Consider the following 11,799-nt stretch of genomic DNA (forward strand, 5'->3'; position numbering starts at 1 on the left):
CCACTGAACGAAATTGGATTCTGGTGTTGATACTTTCAAGTGCAAATTGAATTTTTTCTCTGCGATTAAATGCAGGAATGGACGCACTACAGCCTCTTTTATATAGCACTTTTTGCGAAACTGGTTCCGGGTGTATAGTTCCTCGAATTCTTTCTTATCCCTCTACAGAAAAAAATATGGAGTATTTTATGGCATATTGTCTATAACCTGTAAGAGGCATTTGTTGATATACTAATTTGCTTTCGAATTATAGACCTTTTGGTGGAAGATACTGCCGGAACCTTTAAAAAAGTGCGTTTCAAGAAAAACGCTAATTTGGTTCGGCACAAGTTTTTCAATACTGAATGTTACATCGTGTACTAACTATCATTCTGCACTATACTTATAATTCCATACTCTTTTTTTAATCCTCTAAGTACAATCAAACATTAAAGCAACAAATAAAAAAAAAAGATTTTTTGAAAGCAACCCCTAAGAATGCTATCCTTGCTCTCCATTATGTTCTTCAAAAAACTGGTGATATTTATTTAAAAAAAACTGAAGCTTCTGAGGTTTTTGAAGATAATATATGTGACTTAAAGGATAAATAGTCAACTACTTTCTAGAAAGTCTATTTTTACCCATTTAGAAATATTTAACTAGGAATGTTTGCAATCAGACAACTGTTCAAAAACTTTTTGATTCTGTTAGCAAATCATAAAATGGTTTCTTTTACGGGAAAGTCTACAAATTTCTTGGTGTATCAGTCTGATTTGTTTAACGGATTGGAAAAGGGTTTTCAGGTGGATTTTATATACACAGACTCCACCAAGACTTTTGACAGAATTGACAGCAGATTACTTTTGGCTTAGATTTAGGACAGCCTGGACTCTTATGATCCTTATCCCTTGATTTTGTTTTGTAAATTTCACCTGTACAAATTCAAATGAATGTAAATTGTTAACGGTTGCTAATGATGTAAACATCATTTAGGAGTTAAGCAGATTTTTAGTATGGTCACAAATTAATGCTCTTAGCATTTATATTTCAAGATGTAACTACATAAGGATGAAAAAAAGATTCATTCTGTGTAGTAAATAGTGATTCTTTACAGTTGTGCATACAGTCTCAAGTGGAAATATATCTTACCAAAAATATCACTACATTTAAAATCTAATTAAAATAAATTTATACAAAACATTAATTAACTATTTGGCATTGGTGTTTTATTTTTTGGAACCATTTGTACTATTAATTGCACCATAATCCCGAGTAGTTGGATCTGTTTGTTCTTTGCCACCAATCCAGTATTCATATTCAGATACAGAATTTAATCTTCATAAAATAAAATACAATTGAATGCTAGTTTAAACATTTCTAATGCTTTAATATTAAAATAATATTTTGAAAAACAATAAAATGATTACAATCGAGTATCAGAAAATGCTGTCCAGACAGAGCATTTTTCACAATTCCTGTAAAATGTTTGTCTATAAATGCGTCTTAGGTATTTAAACTGCTATAATTATTCCTATCTCATTTCTGAAACACCACATATATATGAGAAATGTAACAGTGTTTTTGTATATATTTATGGTTACTTGCACATACATTTCTGATTTACCTTAAAAAAATTAAGAGAATTTATGAGTTAGCAATAATTCTTTAAAGTTATGTCCCAAATTTAATATTCCCTGTACAATCCTAATTATTCTACAAACTAATACAAAAAATTACAAAATTCAGTCTGATAATTTAACATTTAACTAAGTTCTTGTATGCCTGTTTCTATGTTGTCCTCCTCTAGACCCCCTTTGCCTTTTGGCATCATTTGTAGCATTTGTATTATTTGACGAACTACTTGCTTCCCTGTTAGGATTACCACTACTGGGTGGGGGCCTAGGTAAACTATTACTATTCACATTTTTTCCTAATAAATTATTATGCTGTATAGGTATACTAGGTGTGCTAATAGGTATCAATGGAGGTCCAGAACCTGGACCTACCCTACCAGCACCATTATTTGTACCATTATTTAATGGTAAATTATTCTGAGATGGACCTCCAGGGGTAACTTGAGCAAAATAATTTGGTTCTGAGATGTTCAGTTGCTCATTGAAGACCATACAAAACTCACCAATCTTCTGGAGTTCACCTCCTTTCGCTGTGTACAGTGTTAAGCAAGTTCGCCAAATGTTTAAATAACCTTTTGTAAGCCGAACAATGTCTCCTGGTACTAGAAGGGTGCCCGGCTCGTCCCATACGCTAGCGTTAACACAGCCAGTACCATCTGCCACTTTGAAAGTTCTCACTTCTCGGTTTTCTTTGGTTAAAGTTGGGGGTCCCACTTCTAACACTATAAAGATTATATTGATGTTCTTCAATCCCGGGCGAAGATCTTTCACTTGGACGTAGTTGCCCTCCATAATTTAGCTGCTGAAACGGTCATAAAAGTATAAAAAAACCTCAATTAAATGGTCTATTGTCTGTCCTTTGGCTTAAATGGGATTCTAAATCAAATATCAGATGCACTTAAAAAAAAATGCAAAATGATATCGATTTAACATGCCCTAAGCCACACAACTTGTATTTTGAGTAAAAAAGTTCAAAATGGGGTTATTTTAAAATCAGAAAAATCTCTAGAAACTTTATCCTTTATGTCTTTTATTGGTCCAAAAAAAATTAAGACTTTCATTCATTCTCCCGGTCTCCCCTTCGCCCTGAGATCTGTCAACACACCTGACAGTTGTAAACAAGGTTGCCAACATGTGCGTGAAACTAGCAAATCAAGAACGCAGCATATGTCGGTTGCTAGCAACTTACTTATAGTCCGCGCTTGCCTGTTAGTTTGTCAATATAATGCCCGTATGCATATTTTGAAACACAGGACGCTAGGGGCATACGGGATAAAAGTGCCGTGTGATTGGTTAGATTAACGTGGCGGGCGATTTAAATTATAGTTCATTAATTTACGTGGATTTTTTGTGATTATTAAATTTTATAGATAAATATTTATATTTTTTCTGAAATATTTAGGGGAGAGCAATTACATGTATTTTAAACATGCTTAAATTTGTTAATTCGCAAATAAAATAAAACAGATGGTTTTTTTCATAGTGTTTGTTTATGGATATGCAAAAATAATTTACTTATTAAAATAGTAAACTGCATAAACTTTATTGGAACCACTTGTACCTAACGAATATAGGTGTTACCTAACTACAGATTAAAAATAAAAATTTAATATAAAATCTAAACAATATTTTTTATTACTTTTGTACATATTATGTATTTAATGCGCGGGATCATGAATAATTGCGTTTCGTTGATTTAAAGATATATTTAAACTTATGTTATGTTTTCGTTTTCCACTACTTTTACCACTACCTTTGACAGCACTTTGGCTACTACGTTTGCCACAAGGTGGTCTTCCTGAAGGGATTATTGAACTTCCACGAGTGGCTCCAGGCCGTCTTCGAGAAGCAGTTGTTGGCTGGACTTTTATTTTTGAGTTGCATTTGACCCTAGAAACTTTACTGTCGATATGAATATAGCTGCGGCGCAGTTCGTATTCTTTTTAGTTTGTTTGCAAGTCTTTCTAATGCTTTTTGTTGTCATCTTCCAACGTGTCATCAATCTCCATTATTGTCTCGTCAAATAATGAAGATGGTGCATCGATTCTAGTTTTCAGATGGTTTTCTTGATAACCACAATCTTGTATATTATCTGCATTTTCTGAAAACTCACTTAGGGCCAAAAACCATTTGGATTCGGGGCATTGCTCGCCAAGAGCTAGCCACCCAAGTGATGCTCTTTCTTGAAAATTAATAGCAGGGGCAATCAAAAATGGAATATTTAAATGTTTATGTAGGTAAGCTTGGTGCTTACAAAATGACCCATTTATGCCTGCAAGACAACTGCATACACCAATTGGCACGTCAATAATGTATTTTAAAAAGATATTAGAACTACTACTAATTTGATACAATCCATCTCCCAAAGTTACAATATCTCCCGGTTTAAAATCATTTACTTTTGAACATTGCTTTAAGTAATTATTTTTTATTTCGTTTCGTCTTCCATGGGCAAAATCTAATAGCTTGCATTTAAAATACTCCTCCCAAACAAAAGCAATGAAATCAACTAATGCCACACAATTGTAACCTTTTGTACAATGAAGAATAATGTCCTTAAGTATTCTGATGGTTACTTCTGCGTAATTGTTTGTATTATTCCCTCCTATGACCAAATGTTTCCTGTGAAGATACAATCACTCTTGTCCTCTAGAAAAATAAATTTCAAATCTTGCCCAAAAATTTGGACAATTCTCCGCTTCTTGCTGCAGCTTTAACATGTGTTCATTTAGATCTTCATTACTTTCAGAATACATAATCTAAAAAAAAGCAACGCTATATCAATGTGCATTCCATTTATTTTTCAGACTTTTTATGTTTCTTAATATACTTAATGCTTTTTATTACCATTTATGCCTAATATATTTAAATATACGTAAACCATTGATAGAATTAGAGAAATATGTGAATTTCTTATTAACAATAAATAAAATTAAGTAATTAAGTAAAATTTAAAAAAAATAAAAATAGTTAAAAACTTGTTTTAACCGTATGCCCCTGACGTCCTGTGTTTCCAAATATGCTGCCCGTATCTCCTGAAATTCCCAAGGGATTTTAATAATTTTTTGTCCAGACAACAACAATGAATACCTAAATCGCATTATGATGGTCCCAAACCTCTCCAAACTAAGGTTTCATTGTGAAAATTAATTAAAGGATTCCAAAAAGGATTTGAATAAAACATTTTTCTGTAATAAATATTTATTAATAAATAATATTAATATAAAATATAATAATAATTAATAACCTGATAGCCTATAATAATAATAATAATAATAATGTTGAACACTTGAACATTCCATATAGGTACATGTAAACATGATCAATATTTCTAATAAATAAACATAAAAGAAAATACTTTACCCACCAAATAATTTTTTTTATTAGGAATAATTTGAACTATTTCTCATTACCAGACTTTTATATACTAAACAAAATACAGACGAAAAAAAATTCTAGTAAATGCGATCAGCAGTGGCAGATCTGGAGGATTTTGGTAGGTGAGGCGAACCCCAAAAATTAATTATAATATATTTTCAAGTTATATAATTTAAAAACAATGGACTGTAACAGGTATTATAAAACGACCAAAAATATAATACACCCACATTTAAATTATTTAAATATTTTTAACTCCTTTTTGCAGAATAAGGCTATAAGAAACCGCGATTTTTTAGATAATTTATTTCCAACAAAACTTTCATTATATATTTGTTAGTTTTTGGAAAAACAAAGTTGTACTACTTACCTTGATTTAAGTTGAAATAAAGCATTTTAAAGAATTAAAGTTTCAAATAATACAACGTTTATAACAATTATATATTATTGTAATGTATTTAATACATGCGAAAACAAACAAAAAATTAACCTCTAAATTTTTTCATAAAAACGTCCTCTTCGTCTGTTTTGGAACTAGTCAAATCATTAATAAGCGACTTTTCGATTGACAAGACTGCAAGGTCAGATAACCGGTCTTGATTCATAGTATTACGAAGGTAAGTCTTTATTCTCTTAACACGTATAGTGCCATGGGGGATTACTGTGATCCCCCATTCTGCTTAGATGTTTTGGTCCATACGGGCCGTGGGGGATATATGTGGTCCGACAGACCAGAAATTACATGGGGCCATGTCGCATAGCATTAATTTAATGCAAAAGAAATGGGAGTGTAATACAAAGATATTGGACAAAATAAAACATCAATTATTGGCTTTCATGTAAATATTATTTTAGTTCTTATAAACATGGTAAAAAAAGTCCAATATTTTATTTTCTGAAAATTATTTTATTTTAAGTTTGAAACATGTAATTCGAAAAAGCATTGCAAACATAAGTGTTTTTGACATAAATTACATCTAAATTTAGTCTTAGGGGTCTTGTTTTTCGCTATTTGACGTCCTGATTTTTTAGAAATATTGGCATAACACTGGCTGCAAGATCTCTTTTTTTCAGTATCCTCAAGTATATGGCCGGTTTCCTGATTATCCACAGATGGGGTATCCTCATATTATAGTAAGCCATCAATGACTTCTTCCCGGAATATGGTGATGTTCATTTTATTCTGCGTTATTTGCTGATGGAGGATATAGGCATTTACAAGTCCCGAACCGACAACTAGCTCAATCGCTAGTTTACGATACCACTTTACCCCACGACGAAGGGAAGAATTGTAGGCTTTCATCTGGTCTGATATATCAATATAGGCTTTGTGTTTATTATATTCAATAATACTTCTTGGCTTTGTTTTTTCTCCTGATTTTTTCTTCTGACTAACCATTTCCGGAATAAATTTTGTTGTCAACATGAGAACATCTCTTCTGTCTTTCCATTTCTCAATAAATATACCATTGTTACTCTCATTGGCAATATGCTCCCCACGTTTTAATTTTTTTTGAACCACAACTTTTGAATTGTTTTTTCGATTGCTGCGTAATGTGCCCAGAATATATGACTGTTTTTCTAGAAGTTTAGAGGCCAGTTCGACAGATGTATAGTAGTTATCCGCAACGATTGTGCGTCTCTGGTTTAACAAATTATCCGTGAGTTTCAAGACAACATTGGAGGGTACTGACTGTCCTTGATTAGGTTCTTTTTCTTGCCCACAGTAAATTGAAAGATCGTAAAGATAACCATTTTCGAGACATACGAGTAGTTTAAATAATTTTATGCCAAATTTGTGGCGCTTATTGCTAATATATTGTTTGAATTTCAGTCTGCCTTTAAAAGGTACAAGAGTCTCATCTATACAGATAAACTCGCCAGAGACAATTGGAGACTGAAAATTCTCCAGTAGTTTTGTAACAAGAGGTGTTATCTTGTACAATCTGTCACCATCAGGAACGGTTTCGTTGTTTGCAAAATGCCAAGTTTTTAACAACAGTTGAAAACGATTTCTAGGCATAATTTGTTTTATAAAGTATATTTTGCTTGTTGACCAATATGAGGAAATTGGAGGTAATTGAACCAGACCCATCCACATGATACAGCCAATAAACTGTCCATCTCCGAGCGGTCTGTGTTTTTCCAGCTTTGAATACGTGCGTTTCGTGATTGAACTTGGGCTTTTTGTTGTTCAGCGTATATATTTGTTTCTCGAACAAATAAATAAAATATGTCGTCAGTAATTATTAATTTATAAAATTCATATGGATTTTGGTCATACAAATTATAAAGATGCGCTCGAATGCCAGGATTGGTGACTGTAAATAAAACATTTTTCATGTGCACGCCAGTTACATCGGACCAAAAAAACAAATCACTTTCATGTTCTGCTAGAGATTCATCCAGCATGGTGCTGGGCATATCAGAGGGAGGAGAAAAAAACTCGCGTTTCTTCTCAGAGCTATTGCAAATCCTAATCTTTTTTCTCGGTGTTTTTGGATCTTCTTCAGAACTTGAAGACTCCCGTTATAGTCACTCACATCCGGCGAAAAGTCATCCTCACTCGCAGAAAGCACTTCGTCCCATAATGTGGCTAGATTCTCCTGTTCTTTTTCGTAATGACTCATAGTACTGGAACTAAGATTTTACGCTTGCAACAGTTTTCTTTTTCACACGCCTTGAAATATCACAAGCTATACTCCACAAAAACAACCAAAAAAGAAAATAACAACTTGCGACTACTATGCGAAACACAGCGAAGAACAGATTATACAGGTTGCTTTCTTCACTTGCACTTGCAATAGGTAAAGTTAATATGAGCATATTAAGTTTAGTTGTCTATGGAAAAACATCTTTTAGGTCGTTTGTGAGAATATTAAATATTTGTTGCGTACTATACAGCCTGAAAACTGTTCATCGCCAAATATTATTTTCAGTTCAGTTTTTAACGCAAGTCTTTCCTTTTCAAAAATTTTGTAATTTTTAACTAGGTTTGCCAACAAATCTTTAGGAAATATCTTTCTAAAATTTATAGAGTTATTGCATTCAATTAGCGCTAAAAATTGTATGTCTGTAAAGTTCTTAAATCTTTCTGTTAATTGTACAACTATTGTATCAAGAATTTCAAAATAAAGACCTTTCATATTTTCGTCAGACTTTTCTTTAAGATTATATGAAAAACTGATGGTTTGTAACTTCTGAACTGATATTATTATCAATATTTATTATAGTATTCGCTCAGATAAATAACTTTTAAATAGGTCGAGTGCAGTATCTCTAATGCCACGGGCTTCCTCCAGTATTTCCAGCAGTTTAGGATGATCAACGGTGTCAAAGGCCTTGACTAAGTCCACAAAGACCCACAAGGTCCTATCTCCATCATCAAGGGCAATATTTATGTTGTTCGTGGGTTCAATTAAGGCATTTTCCGTGACAACTTTTTCTGAAATCCAAACTGGTTCTTGGAGATGAACTTATGTTTTTTTTTAAAAAGAAACCAGTATAAGTTTAATAATTTTTTCATGATTTTGCTGGCTGTATTTAATAATGGAATAGGCCTATAGTTCGATGGTAGTGTTTTCTTTCCAGATTTAAAAATAGGTTTAATGATGGCTTGTTTTAAAATTTTAGGAAATTATATGTACAAGAGGGGCAGCTAAAATGTTTATATTCTTTAAATATGTTTCGCTTCTCATTCCATCGCTTCCAGGGCTTTTACCATTTTCTAAATAATTTTCAATATCGCAAAATTTTCTTTTCACATTATTTAAAGTGTTTCTGTAATCTTTATATTGTCATGCATAATCTTGATTCGTTGGATATTTAACCCTGGAATGCTACTTGGGGTACATTTGTCTTATTAGTTTCAAGACGCGGCAAGTCAGTTCGCGTGCGACAAGAACATTGGCACACGGTTTTTTCTTTTCGAGATTTGTGATATTTGGGGTTAGCGCGTACCCCAATGTAGCAGTTTAGGTTAAATATACTCTGTGATTATTTCGCTTCTCAGTAGATTTTGGTGGTTATTATTATATGAGTAAGTATCTTTCTTTTGAAAAATATTTCTAAAATATGTCTATAATAAATTTCTTTGATTTTTTGATTTTCTTTGTTAGGCATCACGAATAATGGCTGGGCAGAAAAAGTTCTTCGACCTAACAAAGCCTGAAGATGTCGGAGAAATTCATCGCATTTTCTATGAATCTGATTCAGACAGTTTTTCGGATGACAGCGAGGAGGAAGATGCCGTTATACCTGATTTTAGAGCGGAGCCAGAAGAGGATGAAATACGCGGCAATCAAATCAATCTTAATTCTTTTATTGCACCAGAACAGACTCTTGCCATCTGATACAGATTCGGAAGATGACAATATACTATTGGCAGAAATACAGGCGATCAACAGAGATATGGTGGAAATTTTACCAGGGCCTACCAAATTAAGGGGTAAAAATGGGTTTATGTGGTCAAGTAAGAAAGGCGCAATTCATTGTACACCAAAACGAAATCTGGTTTTGCATTTACCTGGAAACAAAAACGAAGCAAAACATATAACATCGGGAACTGAAGCTTGGAAATTATGTTTCACTCAAGAAAATCTCGATAAAATTACCCAATATACTAATAAGGAGATCCAAGTTCAACGATTGAAATATTCAAATAAGAACGATGACCAAGATACTGATGCACCTGTTATTACGCCAGTAGGTAAGAGACCCTCTTGGACTAAGGATACAAACAGCATTGAACTCCAAGCACTTTTCGGGCTATTTTATTATGCCGGTGTTATGAAAATGGCCGGAGTCTTGACCATGAAACTATTTGATAAAGACACAGGAATTCCAATATTCCGTGCTACCATGCCCCGAGGCATGTTTCAGGTTTTTGATAAACTGTCTTCTCTTTGATGATAAGCAGTGCAGAGCTGAAAGAAAAGAAACTGATAAGCTTGCAGCTTTTCGAGAGCTATTTGAGAGGTCAATCGTTAAAATGAAAAACCTATATACTCCTACAGAATATATTACAATTGACGAACAATTGGTTGGTTTTAAAGGGCGATGTCCTTTTAAAATGTACATCCCTTCAAAGCCCAATAAATACGGAATCAAAATTGTGTTGTCCTGTGATGCCAAAACATATTTTGCACTTGATGCTGAAATTTATATAGGAAAAGATTCCACACCAACTGATGTTCCTGTAGCTCAGTATTACTGTAACAAGCTAACCAGTTCTGTCCAAGGAACAAATAGGAACTTGACCAGAACTTGAACTGGTTTACTTCTATTGAGACCGCGAAACATCTTTTGGAGAGGAAAATTACCATTGTTGGTACTGTGAGAAGAAATAAAAAAGAAATTCCTGAGTGGTTTTTGGAACTCAAAGAAAGGAATCAAAATTCTGCCATGTTTTGCTACAGTGGACATCTGACACTGTTATCAAACTGTCCACCCAAGAGTGCTAAAAAAGCAGTAATTATGCTTTCGGCAATGCACGAAAAGGGTGATGAACCATTTACGACCAAGTTACCAGAAATTATTCAATTTTATAATTCTACAAAAGGAGGAGTGGATAGACCAGTTGTGCCACACTTATTCTACTGGTAGAAAAACACGTCGCTGGCCATTATGTCTGTTCTATAATTTGTTGGATATTCTGGGATATAATTCAATGATTCTTTTGCGTGGCTCTGGTGAAGTTAATAAAAAAATTGTAAAGCACAGGAGAGAATACCTCAAGAAGCTTGCCCTTGACACAGAATAAACGATCTCATTTATTCTGTGCCCTTGACCTGGTCAGATCGTTTGGAAGCTCCAACTTTGAGGCGCGAACTCCTTGAAACTATATGTAGGGTCCTCAAGATAACCACTTCAGAAGAAGTACCTACTAGGCTTACAACAACAGTGGGTAGGTGTGTGCTTTGTTCCAGAAGAGAGGATCGAAAATTGAGAGTAAGCTGTGCTGTATGCAAAAAGTTCGTGTGTTTGCAACATCAAAAAAAAATATGCTCAGTGTGTGCCGCATGAACATTTTATTATGGATGTGCGTTAAACGTGTTTTTAGAGACTCGGTTTAAGTTAATATTTTTCTATAAGTGAATAAATTTTTTGTAAAATACTACGTGTTTTATTTCGGGTACGGTTGTACCCCCGTGTAGCAGATGCAGAGTCGGAAATAAGTGTAGCATTCCAGGGTTAATAATTCATATTTTTTATTTATTAATTTCATTAAGACAGGTGTGTTCCATGATCCATGGATTTTTACTTAATTTTTTGTTATCATATTTTTTTATTGTTGTTGCAGATTCGATATGTTTCTTAAATATTTCAACAAAGGTGCCATTAAATTTTTTTTTTACATCTAACAATTCAATAATTGTTTACCAAAAACTTTCCTTTATAGAGGTTTGCAACCATCTAAAATCGGTTTAGATGTTTATTATCTATTATTGAAAATGGTTTTATAGAAATCCTGTGGCAATTTTGGGAGCTATAGCTTTTTAATTTCTTTAACAATTGACTTTTTAATTATAACTTTCACAACGAAACCTTAGGTATGTTTGGGACCACCATAATTCGATTTAGGTATTCATTGTTATTATCTGAACAAAAAATTATTAAAATCACTTGGGAATAACAGGAGATATACGGGCATTCCATTGATTAAATAACGAGCACGGACTATAAATAGGTTGATGGCAACCGAATACATGATAATTTTTACCAAGATTTATTAAATTCTCGATTAGATGACATATTTTATATGGAAGATATTAATGCTAAAGTTGATAGGTTTAATGATTGTATACTT

This window comes from Anthonomus grandis, chromosome 8 (genome assembly GCF_022605725.1).
Source record: "Anthonomus grandis grandis chromosome 8, icAntGran1.3, whole genome shotgun sequence".
Taxonomy (NCBI): domain Eukaryota; kingdom Metazoa; phylum Arthropoda; class Insecta; order Coleoptera; family Curculionidae; genus Anthonomus; species Anthonomus grandis.